The sequence below is a fragment of the Monodelphis domestica genome, chromosome 1, assembly GCF_027887165.1.
Source record: "Monodelphis domestica isolate mMonDom1 chromosome 1, mMonDom1.pri, whole genome shotgun sequence".
Taxonomy (NCBI): domain Eukaryota; kingdom Metazoa; phylum Chordata; class Mammalia; order Didelphimorphia; family Didelphidae; genus Monodelphis; species Monodelphis domestica.
Genome location: NC_077227.1, coordinates 217,016,266 through 217,033,260, shown reverse-complemented (window position 1 = coordinate 217,033,260; position 16,995 = coordinate 217,016,266).

Sequence of the window (16,995 nt, the reverse complement as noted above, 5' to 3'; positions counted from 1 at the left end):
AGTTATGAATTCCTTTCTTTGACTATTCATATAGAGAAAATTAAATGTAGACAATGATGCTTAAGAGGCAGAAAGTCTGGTGTTATTGGGAAATCAATGCAAATCTTTCTAGTCCATTACTTTCTAAGCTCCGTGGGCTTAAAACTAGGTTTTTTGACTTTTGACTTGCCTAGGGTCATACATCTAAGAAGTGTCTGAGGCCAGATTTGAACTTAAGTTTTCTTGATGTCATGCCTGATACTCAGTAGATATACTGAGCCATCTAGCTGTGCCCCCAAGTCATGTTTTTTTTTTTTTTGCTTTTCTTTGTACCTCCAGTGCTTAACACAATTCCTGGCACACAGTAATCACTTGACATATGCTTAATGATTAGCTACATAGAACACTGATCATTATCTTTATAACTTCTCAAACTTTCTAATTCAGATGAGAACCTTGCTTAATATTTTATTTGAAAAAAAAACAGACCCTCTTCTTTCCTCTTAGTCTCACTTCATTCAGATATCTTCTATTATTATCTCTTCTTTCCTCCTTGTCTCAAATGATGAGATGGCACTTTTGCTAAAGCTATTGCCTTAACATGTACAAACAAATCCATGTCATCTTCTTCAAGAGGATGTTCCTTCTGTCACCACTTATCTCTCACTAATCTTTATCTATTCCTACATATTACTACATTGACTTCCTTACTTCCTCCCAACATATTCATGTCTCCCTCAATTTATCCATTCAACATCCCTGCAATAAGCTCATATATCTCTTCCCAATTGATGCTAAACTCCTTGAGAAGGCTTTAAACAATCAATATCCCCACTGCCTACTCTTCTCAGTCTCCTTTACTGGATCTTCTTTCCAGTCATGCCCACAAGCCAACACTCCCTACTAGGTTCAAGGCACTGTTCTAGGTCCTGAAAAATTCTTCAAGGATCAAATCCCTCAGATTTGTCTGTAATGTTTTACTGGTTTTTAGGTGAAATCATACTCATTTCCTTTGAGGTCATAAAATGGACAGGAAGACCTGTTCAGATAATCTCAAGCAACCTTAAAGGATTATTTCAATAGATTTTTCAAGCTCTTAAATCAGATGTTAGAATCATCTCTTCTTCTGTGAACTACTATGTCTTTTTCAGCTTCCTAGCTTTTCCCTATTTATTGTTCAAACCTCCTTGAAGGGAGGGAGACGTTGGATAAATCATAACTAGCAGATTGAAATCAGCAATGTTAATACCTGAATCAGATTAGACATCTCCCAGAATAGCCATAGAAGTAAGAGAACCTTCCAGTGTTTCAAATTTACTAATTAAAACAAATTAAAATGGAGATTTGGTTTGTTATAGGGTGTGTAAAAGAAGGGTTCAAACTATATATATATATATATATATATATATATATGTATATATATATACATATATATATATAACATTTTCCTTGGTCTTTCAATAAAGCTGACTTATTTTTTGAAGCATATACTTGTAAGAAGAGTTGTTGTCCTCATACAGGGGCTCTTAAGGAGTAATTTTCCCTAATTTTATTGGTGGGTCAATAAGTTAAAGAACTGAGGAGTCCCCCAAAATATACTTAGGCCAGTGATGATGAACCTTTTAAAGACTGAGTGACCAAATTACAACCTCACATCACATGTGAGCTTATGCCTCACACCAGACAGGGGAAGGAGGAAGTGCTCCCACTGAGCTGTTGGGAAAGGGGCGGGTGACATGAAAAATATCCTCAGCTGTGTGTGGAGAGGGGGAAAGGATCATCCCTCTCCAGCATGCATGCTATACATCAACATGGGTGTAGGCACTTCATCTTGTTAAAACCATTTTGAAAGTAATCAACAGGCCTGAAACCTATCAGTGATGAAGGGGCATGTGAAACTTTCCCCCAAAAAATGGACAGATGAAAAAATGTTATTCCAATAGCCAGAAGAGGTATTGAAGTAGGCACTGTGGAGCTTCTAGAATTTTGTTCATACATCAGAGATGACAAGATCATCCACTGCATCCCAAGCCAATATATTGACTTTTGTCATGCCACTGGACTTTGATGACAATGAAAGAGTGAGATTGATGATTTTGTGCAACTTAAATTTGTGTTCACTTAAATCCAGTTTATGCTTGAGTGAAGTCATCACTATGACTTTGCTAGCTCTCTTCAAAACAGAGGACAAACAAATATTTCCCATGAGGTTTGATAATCATCAAAGTTCCCAGTTCCTATTATTTTTCAGTTTCAAAAGGGTGACTACTAATAACTCCTAGGTGGTAATGGTGGTGATGGGAAGGATAGAAATTCCATGTTTCTCCTGTTTTTCAGAATCATATCCCTGAAAATATCATTCATTTTGAAGAGAGGAAGAAATAAGAAAGTTTTAGGAATCTATTACATTTATTAATAATGTTAGGGTCTAGATCTGTCATTTCACTGATAGAAGGAACACTCAGATAAGGAAATCATCTAACAAGGCAGACTGATACCTTTTCTGAAACTTAGAGTGTTACAGAATTGCCTAGTCTAAGTGACTTTCCATGGTTAACTCAACCAGTATGTGTCAGAGGAAGGACTGAGACCATGGTCTTTCTGGTTTCCAGGCTAGCTCTGCATCCTCTCTACATTACTACTTCATATTTTTTAATATGAACTATTACAAGTATTCTTAATATTATTTTCACTGTCATTATTGTATTTTAGACAAAGTTTTGGGTTCTTCCATCTCTCTCTGACTGTCTCTCTTCATGTTTTTGTCTCTATTTCCATCTCTATCTCCCCATATATATTCATCTCTTTCTTTCTCCATCACCTGCACATGTACAAATTCATAAGAAATAAAAATGAAATATTAGTTTAAAAAGTCAATGATTTAACATATCATGCCATGTCTATGAGAACTCAGAGGCTGAAATTCAATTTAAAATGAGAAATCAAATAGATATCAAAAGAAAAAATAAGCAAACTCTGATTTTAAATAAGATCTTTTTTAAAAAACACAAATGATCCTGAGCTATAAGTTATGCTTATTTGTCAACATATAGTTTATTTTTCCCAGAAAATAGCTAAGAGTATTAGTAGAAATAAGGATGAGAAAGAAAAGTTTGGAGTTACTAATGTGCTTAATAAGTGCTTGTTGACTTGGCTTGACTAAGAGGTGAATGATCTGCCTGGGGTCACAAGGTGCAACGATGGTGGAGAGCTCCTACCTCCTTAGTCTGCTGCTCTAATCACTGGAATAATTTTACCTGCTTTACTGAACGCTGTTTTGACATACCTATTTCTGTCAATGCCCTCCTGCTGGATTCCTCCCACCAAATGCCCTATCTGATGAATATCACGTGATAATATAAGATTGCCAAGTGGCAATGCAAAATCTCTTAGTGACACTATAGCAATTGGTGTGACAAGTGACTACTTATAGTCTTCTGCTAATGTTGTTAGGATCTAAGACAGACAAGTTTTTCAAAATAAATCTTTTTAGCTATGGATTAAATACAGTAGATAAGAATCATAATAAAAGAATGAGTATACATTTTATAAATTTATTTTGTATGTCAGTGGAATGTTGGCTGAATATTTTCTTCCACATATTTTATATATGTAGTATGTTTATAGTACATTCATGGCACCATATTTCACATTCCATATCAGAGTGTTTAATGCTTCCCAATTTACAAAGTTACTAAATGACTGTCTTAAGATACAGAAAAAGGAAGCAATTAGAATGAAAGTTACTTAATTATTATTTAGATAGGTAGGTCTAATTCACGTTTTATTAAGGAAAAGTAGTCAAAAATATATGTTGCCCCCTTTTTAGACAATAAAATATGTGCATATATGTGCTTTTATGGCATACATAGCCTTATTTATATGTGTATGTGTTCACATATATACACACAGAGATATATACATACATACACATACACATACACACATTGTATGAGTCATGCTTTATTCTCTGTTCTGCTAACTTGACCCATAATTTATTTTTTATGTTTTAAGTCCTGTTTTACTTTCTTCTCTATATAAAAAAAATCATGTTTTGGGTTTTTTGTTTTTTGTTTTTTTGGTGTGGTCATATCAGGTAAGGAAAGAACATGGTAGTATTTAACAGAAAACTCTTCCTAACAAAAATCCCTTCCAGAAAAACAACAATGGTACCAGAACAGGATGGACAACTTGGGCAACAGTTTGTCATAGAGTTTTATTGAACTACATGGTCAACTTGAGTCAACAATGGAATGTGGCAATCAGGAACAAAACTAAAATCTTATGCAACAGTGAGACTCATAGTGTTCAGAACAGGGGAGATAATCATATCTTACTGTGTTCTGCCCTTGTCAATGAATGCCTGTAGTATTGTATTCAGTCCTGAGTACTACATTTTAGAAATGGCATTTAAAAGCTGGATAGGATCTAGAACAGGGGTCCCCAAACTCACTGACCCTCAGAGCATTGAAGGGACTATTAAAAAAACTATAAACAAATCTGTATACCACTGTCTGGGATAGTGGAGGTTTCAGCACTGGCTGTGATGGGCCTTGCACAGCCCTTGCACAGGCCCATCACCACCACCACTATACAAGGCAACAATATGCACAGTGCAAAATCCCCTCCCCCACAACGATGCTCCTTATGCTGACATTTTCCATTGTGCAGCCACATAATCCTTTGCACGACTCCTTGTTCTCATTCAGTTACTCTCAGAACAAGGCGACACGCAAAGGACTATGTCACCAGAAGTAGTGCTGTATGTGAATGCTACCATGCTTGGAAGAGCCACCACATAGAATGCTTCCCTCACTTGACCACCAATGAAAGAGGTACCCTTTCTGGAAGTGCAGTGGGGGCCAGATGGGAGGCTTCATGTGGCCCATGGGCTGTAGTTTGGGGATGCCTGATCTAGAAGATGGTCTCCAGGATGTTGAAAAAAAAATCCTGACATAAGATCAGTTGAAGGAACTGTATTCATTTTTAAGTCCAGAGGAAAGAAGATTGCAATCAAAGAAGAGATAGGGGGTAGGGATCACAATTGCTTTCTTGTCTTTGAAGACTTTCAAAGTCAGGAAGGACTCAAATAGTTCTACTTGGTCCCAAGTGACAAAACTAGAAGCTGTGAATGATAATTAGGAAGTTGCTGAGATGCAGATTTTTGCTTAATGTAAAGAAAAAATCTCTTAACAATTAGTTATCTAATAGTGGGAAAACATGCCTTTAGAGGTAGTAATTTTCCCATCACTTAAGTTCTTCAAGTAAAGATTGAATAAACTGTTGGAAATGTTTAATAATTAAGAAACATCTATTCATTGCCTATTTTGTTTAAAGCACTTTTCTAGGCACTGAGGATATAATAGGCAGAAAGTACTTGCTGTCAAGGAACTTTCATTCTACTTCTGTTTCCACAGAGAAGTGAAGTATCATAGTATCAGAGATTTAGAGCTGGAAGAGACTTTGAAGGTCATCTAATCCCATCTCTTCATTAAACAGATGAGAAAATTTAGGTCTCAAGAGATTAAATAATTTGACAAATTTACTAAAAGCTAATAATTATTTTAGAAGCGGCATTTTTAGAAAGAAATTTTTGTCCAATGTAGGTTGTATCAGAGTGTCTTTATAGCAACCAAATTTTAGATCTTTTTATCTTCTGAATATAATAGTAGGATCTAGACCAAGACTTCTGGGAGGCTTTGTTTCCCCTCCAATTTATGTCCTTGTAATCTATTCAGCAGAAGAAGTTTGGCACTTATTTGACAATATTTTTTTAATTTTCAAATTTAGGCCACCTAAAATAGCTTCTACCTTCCAACTTCTTTTTAGCCAGGTTGTGGGTATAGTGTATGGTCATACTGGTGAGCAGCACTATAAACAATCTTTTTTATCGGCCCCTACTTTCATGAGAATTGGATCACTCCTTGTCATCTTCCTTAGACTCTTCTTAGGCTATACCACAAATTCCTCTCTTCTAGAAGACTTGTTTTAACTTTTGAACCAAACAGTATAGAAAAACAATAGAACAAGAAAATGTTCAATGCACCACTTCTCATATAACTTCTAGTTCTTCACAATCCACACACTACATTTTCCCATAAAAAAATAATTCTTATTTATGAAGATCTGTTTCTGAGTCTTCTTGCTCTAAGAACCTGCAAAAAGAATAAATAATCTTCTTTTGTTCAATTTAATCCACTAGCCAGAAAAAAATAAAATATATTTTATTAAAAAATCATACTACAATTGTGAAATCTCTTTTCTCCCTCCCAGAGGTTCTTCTTTTAAATATTTTCTCTGTTAAATTTAAGTAGCAAAACACCTAGATTAATAATGCAATGGTTAAGTGCATTAATCTTAGAAAGTCAATTTTGTAACAAAAAATGAAAAAAAAAGTAAATAAAACAAGTAAACCCATAAAGAAATGGATATTGGAAAAATAAGTATACCTTTCTTGGGAAAAGAGAGAAGGAAGAGGAAAGAGAGGGGTGTGCAAAGCTTTGCCAGCTCAATAATTCACAAGCCAAGCAGTAAACTTCCTTCTTTGATTCAGATCACTAATCAATTTGAAGCTTAGTATCAAGATCATAAGAGTTCATGTGACATATTCATTGTCTCATCACTGGTGTTAGTCAGATGCAGGAACTTAATGCATAACTTCCCAATTACAAGATTGGTCCTCTATCTACTATGTCATGCTGTTTCTCATGGTCATCAGAATATTATGAAAACCTTTTAGAAACAAGATGGGATTTTTGCATGAGATATCTTTCATTTCCAGATAATGCATGCCTTGGGAATAATCTAAATGCTTTAGGCAGCAACTCTTTCTGCCCCGTCTTCCACATCAGGTTGTTCCCATCATTAATCAAAAGATTCTATAAGCTTAAAGGCTTGAGTGAGAAAGGGCAGTAACAGTTAAAGTAGTAATGATATGGCATAAATAGAGATATGTGATGGATGGTTTATGATATGAGTATTTACTATTCCACTTTCAGGCTTTTAATTGAGAATACAGGAAAAGTACTGAGTGAAAGAATATAAACACATACAAATGTATATCTGTGTATGTATGTATATAGGTATATGTGTGTATTTATTCATACACACAAACATACAACTAAAAGTAAAAGACTTAGTAATGGCTACAACTATGGAACAATGGAATAAGAAATTTGTCATCAATACAGTTTGAGCTTCTAGCATTATTTTTGCTTACTTTTGACTAAGAAGAGGACTGAGGAAGGAGATGACAAGTAGTGAACCAATCTCATAAAGGCAGGAGCCAATGAAAGGAAATGATTAGTCCTCCTCACTGGTATGACCACACACTATGCCCACAACCTGGCTTAAAAAAGTTGGAAGGTAGAAGATATATATATATATATATATATATATATAGAGAGAGAGAGAGAGAGAGAGAGTATAAGTGACTCAGCTATAGCAGCCTTTTGAGGAAAAATTATTTTGATTTTTTATTAAAAATTTTTATTTAATTAATTAATTTAGAATATTTTTCCATGGTTACATGAATCAAGTTCTTTCCCTTCCCTCATCCCCCCCCCCCATGGCTGAAGTGCAATTCCACTGGGTTTTACAAGTATCATTGATCAAGACCTATTTCTTTATTATTGATATTTCCACTAGGGTCATCATTTAGAGTCTACATCCCCAATCATATCCCCATAAACCCACATGATCAAGCAGTTGTTTGCCTTCTGTGTTTTTACTCCCACAGTCCTTTGAGGAAGAAATTAATAAAACAGAGGTTAGTTCAAATCCTGACTGAGATACCTACTAGTTCTGGGACCTTAGGCAAATCATTTGTACTGATTCCTCAAGTATAAAATGAAATTTTGTTGAACTCAATGACCTCTAAGATTCCTTCCAACTCTAAAACTACTATCCTATAATACATAATTTATTTCTAATAAGTTTATAATTATAGAGTTAGTAGATATTCCGTGTTAGGAAGACAGGTTAAAATTCCATCTCTGACAGTGCTTATATGACTATGGCCAGAGTCTTTAACTAAGCAGAGGCTCCTATAATTTACTAAGACTTACTATTAAGTTATAAGGAGGTAATTCTCTGCTTGTGTAGTACTTCCTGAAATCTTTTGTTTATCTTTAACTGTTATTTTATTGATCAAAGGATGAGTATGTTTATGATTTATGATATCCTGCCTGTAGCCCTATAGATAATATAGTGTCCACGAAGCTGGAAAATTTCAGGGTCAACAAAATTTCTAGCATGAAGGATCTTAATTTGGAATATTTTACATAAGTAATTATTGCTTTAGTGTCTGTAGTAGCTCAACTAATGTTCACTTGTTGATAAGTCAATCAATATTTATTGTGTTTATTATGTGCCAAAATCTGTGGTGTGGGTTAGGGATACCAAAGAAAAAGTGTAACGTGTCTTACCTATGGAGAGTTTACATTCAATTAAGGAAGTATAATAAATTCACAGGAAAATAATACAGGGTATATATAAATATAAGTGATTTCCATGGATCATTAACAACTGAGAGAATCAGGAAAGGTCATCAGAAGGAGAAGAGACTGGAACTGAGCCTTAAAAGGAATCATATATTCCAAGAGGTGGAAATAGGTCATTCAAGATATGAAAGAATCATTCATTGTATAGGCACGGAGTCAGGAAGGGGGCTGTTATGCAAAGACTAATCCATTGGAATACAGAATAAGTAAAAGTAAAATAAGTATGGAAATAATAACTGGAGACATAGAAAGAAAATTGAGAATTTTCTATTTTATCCTAAAGGAAATAGAAAGCAACTGAAATTTATAAGCCTGGGTGACATAGTAAAACTTGTGGTATATGAAAATTATTTTGGCAGCTGGGTGGTGTATGAATAAGAGAAGGGAAAGACCAAAAGAAGAAAGACCAATTACAAAGCTATTTTAACAACTCGGTATGTACAAAGAAATGGACCCTGGCATGGCAGAGATATTTACTCTTGCTTACTGACTCTCTTAACTTGCACTCATCCCAACCTGTCAAGGATTTCCAGAGAGAAAGGCATGCTTCTTGGATACAACTTGCATTTTCTCTGAGAGTACCAGTGCCAACTCTGATGTGTAGAGGACACAAACTGTCACTTGCCAACATAGTGCCTGAGTCCCCACTGCTGTATATCCCTTTTACACAAAATGAGTCAACATAACACTATTAACTTTTAGATCTGAAATATTTGCTTAGCTATAGGATGAAAGCATGAATATTCATAACATTTATTCTGTAGAAGACAAGCAAGTTACTTAATAGAAGGCAAAAAATGAGAATGATACAAAAGATCACAATCCAACAATAAACTTAGGTCACTAGGTTTCCCACCACTGCCCATATTATCCTTGGGTACAAGTAGGAACAGGATGATATATGACTGGGTATATGATTATAACAACTCATACCTCTGGACTGCAAGTCTTCATGCCTGGTTGCTTCAGGAATACCACAGAAAGACATTTTTCTACTCACTCTTTCTTCTGATCCTCATTGTTTCCATCTATTACTCTTGAATTGATAAAGCAGTAATGAGTTCTTTTTCATTTACAGCCACCATTAGCATAATATTTAAAAAATATTTTTTAAAATAAGAAGTTTCCTTAAGCCATCAAACTGCCAATCTCCTCAGATTAGTAAATAACAAATAAATAAATGTGTCTTTGTCTGATGAAGATCATGCCTCTTCTCACATCAAAGCACAGATCAAAGGAAAACAAAACAAAACTCAACACAACAACCAGATACAAACCTATCTTCATCCTTATTTTTCTCTCTGAGATTCTTCTCCTCTCAGACTTGAGCTGTCTCTAGAGAGCATAAGCTGGAGTACCTTTATAGAGTGTGATGTTTCTCTCTCTCCCAATGAGCTTCAAAAAACTTCAGACATTCTCCAGTGAATCAGCAAAGTTATGTCTTCTAATCAGCAACTCATCTGTAGAGAAACTGAAGAATCATATGCCTCAGATAAGGCCTTCTATGTTTAATTTTCCGGACTTCTCCTGACTATTGTGTTCAGCTTACTTTCCACTTCCTTTTTCTATCTGTTTCTACTTTTTCTCTTTTTGCATTCTTATATCTTTCAATGCCTCAAATCAGAGCCCCTTGGTGGTCAGTAGCTCATAATTACTTCATGAGTTAAAATTCAAGAAATTCATCTTTCTGCAATACAGGAACCTATCAATCCTTAAATTATCTTTCCATAGCCCTAAAGATATAATTGATATACAATGTTTTGATTTTATAGGATTTTAGACACAGATATATTATGAATATGTATGCATATGTATATATATGGTAATGACTATATCAAGGAAAAGGATACAATATAATACTTCCAATCATTGTCTCCCAACCTATCCCTTCCTCCATACTCATTCCCCTAACTAACCAAAGTTTTTCTACACTCCAAATAAAATTCTTTCTAGTCATCCCCTAATCACCCCAAATTCCCATCATAATCAACTTCCACAACACCTCTGCTAATTACAGTAAACTACCTACTTCCTAGAACCACTAAATATCTTCACAGAAGTTCAATGATTCATAACCCTTTTTAGCCAATTCTTCAGTGGTGAAAGCTGTGAAGGGGGCTTTCCTATTACAAGCAATACTTTTCAAATAACAGGACAAGTATGTCTTCCTGCTTCCCAGGTTCCATATAGTAACATTCCTTTAAGGTCTGTGTTCTCCTATTCTTCTCACAGTAGAATTAATAGCTTTATCCATATACTGCATGGGAAAAACCTAGTTCTTACGAGGAACTGTACCTTTTAGGAAGTTGGGATTCTCCTGGTCCATTGCTTTCTGTTGGGTTTGTGAGCATGTAAAGAAGTTCTCCAATGCCTTATCTCAGTATTTTTCATCCTGGACCATCATCGATTCCTTTAAAAACAAAACCAAATCTTTTCTGTCTTCTCAGAGTAATGCTAAGGATGACTAATTATTCATAGAATTTTCAGATTATAGATGTAAGGATTAGAGGAACTTTAGAGGTGATCTAGTTGAATCCCTTCATTTTTAAAATTTTAAAAGTATGAACATAACACAGACCAGAGTTCTTGTGATTGCTTCTGAAGACTTTGTATAACTCCTAATCCCACTTTCACTAAATCATCTGACAGAAGAAAGGAAGCCTCTTTATTATTTGCTGCTTTAAATGATAGGTCTTCCAAATGTCAACAACTATAGCAGCATCATTTTCTTGGAATGAGAAGCAGCATGATGCTCAGTTGATATAGTTCAGAGATAGTGTATTAGACTAAAACAATAGTATACCATGTTTCTTGCTCCTAACATTTCTTCTATATGTGGACTGAGTAATAATATAAAACATGAATTAAATGGACACTAACACCCAAATACTCCCCACAGTCCACAGTATTCAAAAGATAAAAAATTCTAATCACAGATATCCTGAAACCTCCCTAAATTTCCTGGCTCTTCTCTCTCCACAAAGCATCCTGTCACACGTCACAGGACATTCTCATGCCAAGGAAAATAATATTGATATGAAGGTTCCTTCTACCAGAAGAATTTGGTAATTCTTCTAAGGATTACTCATATATCCTCTGTTCATTTATTTCCCTACATAAATTTATCTCTATACCAATGCTAATCTCATTATTTTCTCACAATTATCATATAATAATGTGTCTTCATCCTGGCAGCTTAAAATGCAACTTCAATCAATGACTTACCTCTTCAATTGCTTTGCCAGTAGCAATTTTGGTAAGAATATTCCCTCTGATACTGGGAATACCTATACCTTTTTTCATCAATGGATTTCAACCAATAATTCCAATGATATTGTGACAGTTGAGCTTCTAACAATAACAATTATGTAATCATTGTGATCCTGCAGAATACACTATGCATCATTTATCACCATAGTTTTTACAAGGACCCTGAAGAAAAAAATATTTTGGAAGGGATCCTTATAAATGACGGATATATCATAACCAAATTTAATTTTTATTTAACTAAAATATAATTATGAAAACATTTTACATACATCAATTTTATAACATCTTATTAATAAAATTTGGAATATAATACAAATTGGGCGGTATGCCAGTTTGAGAATAACTGATATCATATGACAAGGGGTAAAAATTGCTAGGACTCTACCTGATCTTCCTCCTTTCAGATCTGAAAAATATGCTTTAATTTAAAAATATTTTTTCTCACTCAGGCAGTTTATTTTTTATTCTTAAGAAAATTTTATTTAATTCATTAATTTAGAATATTTTGCCTTGGTTACAAGACTGATGTTTTTCCCCCAAACCCCTCCAATAGCTGACACACAGTTGCACTGGGTTTTACATGTGTCCTTGATCAAAACCTATTTCCATATTGTTGATGTTTGCACTAGGGTGGTCATTTAGAGTCTATATCCCCAATCATATCCCTATCAACCCATGTGATCAACCAGTTGTTTTTCCTCTGTGTTTCTGCTCCCAAAGTTCTTCCTTTGTATGTGGATGGAGTTCTTTCTCACATTGCATTCCTACTCCTATAGAAGTACATTACATTCAATTGAATCACTATGTATCAGTCTCTGTGTACAATGTTCTCCTGGTTCTGCTCCTTTCACTCTGCATTAATTCCTGGAGGTCATTCCAGTTCACATGGAATTCTTCCATTTCTTATTCTTTTGGGCACAATAGTATTCCATCACTGACATATACCACAATTTCTTCAGCCATTCCCCAATTGAAGGGCATCCCCTCATTTTCAATTTTTTTTTGCCATCACAAAGAGCAAAGCTATGAATATCATTGTACAAGTCTTTTTCCTTATGATCTCTTTGGGGTATAAATCCAGCAGTGCTATGGCTGGATCATTGGGCAGACAGTCTTTTAGCGCTCTTTGCACATAGTTCCAAATTGCCCTCCAAAATGGCTAGATCAATTCACAACTCCACCAGCAATGCAATAATGTCCCTACTTTTCCACAAACCCTCCAACATTCATTACTTTCCTTTGCTGTCATGTTAGCCAATCTGCTGGGTATGAAGTGGTACCTCGATTTCCATTTTTCTGATTATAAGAGATTTAGAACATTTTTTCATGTGCTTATTGAGAGTTTTGATTTCTTCATCTGAAAATTGCCTATTCATGTTCCATACCCATTTATCAATTGGAGAATGGCTTGATTTTTTGTACAGTTGATTTAGTTCTTTATAAATTTCAGTAATTAGATCTTTGACAGAGGTTTTTGTTATGAAGATTGTTTCCTAATTTTTTGCTTCCCTTCTTATTTTGGTTGCATTGGTTTTGTTTGTATAAAAACTTTTAAATTTAATGTAATCAAACTTTTTATGTTAAATTATATAATTTTTCTATCTCTTGCTTAGTCTTAAAATCCTTCCTTTCCCAGAAATCTGACAAGAAAACTATTCCATGTTCACTTAATTGACTTATAGTTTCCTTCTTTATAATCAAGTCATTAACCCATTCTGAATTTATCTTGGTGTAGGGTGTGAGATGTTGATTCGAACATAATCTCTCCCACACCTTCTTCCAATTTTCACAGCAGTTTTTGTAAAATAGTGTCTTTTTGTTCCAGAAGCTGGGATCTTGGGTTTATCATAAACAATCTTACTGAGGTCACTTATCTGAAGTCTATTCCACTGATCCTCTTTTCTGTCTCTTAGCCAGTATCAAATTGTTTTGATAACCACTACTTTATAGTATAGTTGAGATTTGGGACTTCAAGTCCTCCTTCCTTTGCTTTTTTTTTTCATGATTTCCCTGGATATCCTTGATCTTTTGTTCTTCCAAATGAACTTTGTTATGGTTTTTTCTAATTCAGTAAAAAAGTTTTTTGGTAGTTCAATGGGTATGGCATTAAATAAGTAGATTAATTTGGGTAGAATTGTCATTTTTATTATCTTAGCTCATCCCAGCCATGAGCAATCAATGTTTTTCCAATTGTTTAGATCTAGTTTTAATTGTGTGGAGAATGCTTTGTAGTTGTGTTCATATAGTTCCTGTGTTTGCCTTGGCAGATAGATTCACAAGTATTTTATATTGTCTAAGGTGATTTTAAATGGAATTACTCTTTCTTATGGGGTGTATGGGGTGCTCAGGGAGGAGTAGTATCTCTGGTATGGAGGGCTTGTTGTGCCCTCCTAGGGCAGCTCTCCAACCTCTGACCCTCACCTGACACCCAGCTCTCACTTGTGGCTCCTAGTAGCTGCTAACATGGGGCAGCAGCCACACCCCAGACAATGGCTTCCACAGGCCGGCTAAAATTTTTGAGAGTAGCCATCGGGTCATAGAAACCTGGTGAATCAGGACCTTGCTCACCCAGTATGTGAAGACTGTTTCTGCCAAACAGATGGAAGAAACCAATAAGAAGGTTCAATGGCTGAGAGGGCAATGCAGCAAAGCACTGTGGAGTGCTTAGGGTATGTTGGAGCACAAAAGACAACACGGCCATCCAATGCAGCTGAGGAAGTCTCCAGGTGTAACGATTTTTCATGCCAATGGATCCAGGCTTCCATCGCCGAGAGAATGGGACTGTCTCTGTGCATCGACTTTTCCACTTAAATCTCCTTCACGCTTGTGTTTGTGTTTGTGTGTGTGTGTGTGTGTGTGTGTGTGTGTGTGTGTGTGCACACTCATCTACATCACAGATTAAAGCGCACAAAGACAATCATCATCCTCGGTTACCAAGAGACTACTACTACTACTACAACTCTCTTATTCTTACTGCTGAGGTGTGATAGAAATATATAGAAATGCTGATGACTTATGTGGGTTTATTTTGTATCCTGAAATTTTCTAAAGTTGTTGATTATTTCCACTAGATTTTTAATTGATCCTTTAGGATTCTTTAAGTAGACCATCATATCATCCACAAAGAGTGATAGCTTGGTCTCCTCATTGCCTATTTTAATACCGTCAATTTCCTTTTCTTCTCTAATTACTACTGCTAGTGTTTCTAGTACAATGTTAAATAATAGAGGTGATAATGGGCATCCTTGTTTCATTCCTGATCTTATAGGGAAGGCTCCTAATTTATCCCCATTGCAGATGATGTTTTCTGATGGTTTTAGATATATACAGTTTATTATATTTTAGGAAAGGCCTTCCTATTTCTATACTGTCTAGTGTTTTCAATAAGAATGACTGTTACCCATGGAACTTCCAAAAATTTTTTTTACTGATTTAGAAAAAAACATAACAAAGTTCATTTGGAAGAACAAAAGATCAAGGATATCCAGGGAATTAATGGAAAAAAATACAAAGGAAGGGGGTCTTGCAGTCCCAGATCTCAGACTATATTATAAAGCAGCGGTCATCAAAACAATTTGGTACTGGCTAAGAGACAGAAAGGAGGATCAGTGGAATAGACTGGGGGCAAGCAACCTCAGCAAGACAGTATATGACAAACCCAAAGATCCCAGCTTTTGGGACAAAAATCCACTATTTCATAAAAACTGTTGGGAAAATTGGAGGACAGTGTGGGAAAGAATAGGCTTAGATCAACACCTCACACCCTACACCAAGATAAATTCAAAATGGATGAATGACTTGAACATAAAGAAGGAAACTATAAGAAAATTAGGAGAACACAGAATAGTATACATGTCAGACCTTTGGGAAGGGAAATACTTCAAAACCAAGCAAGAATTAGAAAGAATTACAAAATGCAAAATAAATAATCTGGATTACATCAAATTAAAAAGTTTTTGTACAAACAAAACCAATGTAACCAAAATCAGAAGGGTAGCAACAAATTGGGAAACAATCTTCATAAAAACCTCTGACAAGGGTTTAATTACTAAAATTTATAAAGAACTAAATCAATTGTACAAAAAATCAAGCCATTCTCCAATTGACAAATGGGCAAGGGACATGAAGAGGCAATTCTCAGCCAAAGAAATCAAAACTATTAATAAGCACATGAAAAAGTGCTCTACATCTCTTATAATCAGAGAGATGCAAATCAAAACAACTCTGAGGTATCATCTCACACCTAGCAGATTGGCTAACATGACAGCTATGCAAAGTAATGAATGCTGGAGGGGATGTGGCAAAGTGGGGACATTAATTCATTGCTGGTGGAGTTGTGAATTGATCCAACCATTCTGGAGGGCAATTTGGAACTATGTCCAAAGGGCGATAAAAGACTGTCTGCCCTTTGATCCAGCCATAGCACTGCTGGGCTTGTACCCCAAAGAGATAATGGACAAAAAGACTTGTACAAAAATATTCATAGCTGCGCTCTTTGTGGTGGCCAAAAATTGGAAAATGAGGGGATGCCCCTCAATTGGGGAATGGCTGAACAAATTGTGGTATATGTTGGTGATGGAATACTATTGTGCTAAAAGGAATAATAAAGTGGAGAAGTTCCATGGAGACTGGAACAACCTCCAGGAAGTAATGCAGAGCGAGAAGAGCAGAACCAGGAAAACATTGTACACAGAGACTGATACATTGTGGTACAATCGAAGGTGATGGACTTCTCCATTAGTATCAATGCAATCCCTGAACAATCTGCAGGGATCTAAAAAAAAAATACTACCCACAAGCAGAGGATAAACTGTGGGAGTAAAAACACCGCTGAAAAGCAACTGCTTGACTACAGGGTTGGAGGAGATAAGACTGAGGAGAGACTCTAAATGAACACTATAATGCAAACTCCAACAACAGGGAAATGGGTTCGAGTCAAGAACACATGTGATAACCAGTGGAATCATGCGCCGGCTATGGGAGAGGGAAAGGCGGGGGGGGGGAGGGGAGGGGAGGAAAAGAAAACGATCTTTGTTTCCAGTGAATAATGTATGAAAACGACCAAATAAAATAATATTAAAATTAAAAAACAATAATAAAATAAAATAAAATGAGCAGGAGAAGGAAAAAAAAGAATGACTGTTGTATTTTGTCAAAGGCTTTTTCTGCATCTATTGGATAATCATGTGATTTTTATTGGTTTGCTTGTTGATATGGTCAATTATGAGAATGGTTTCCCTAATAT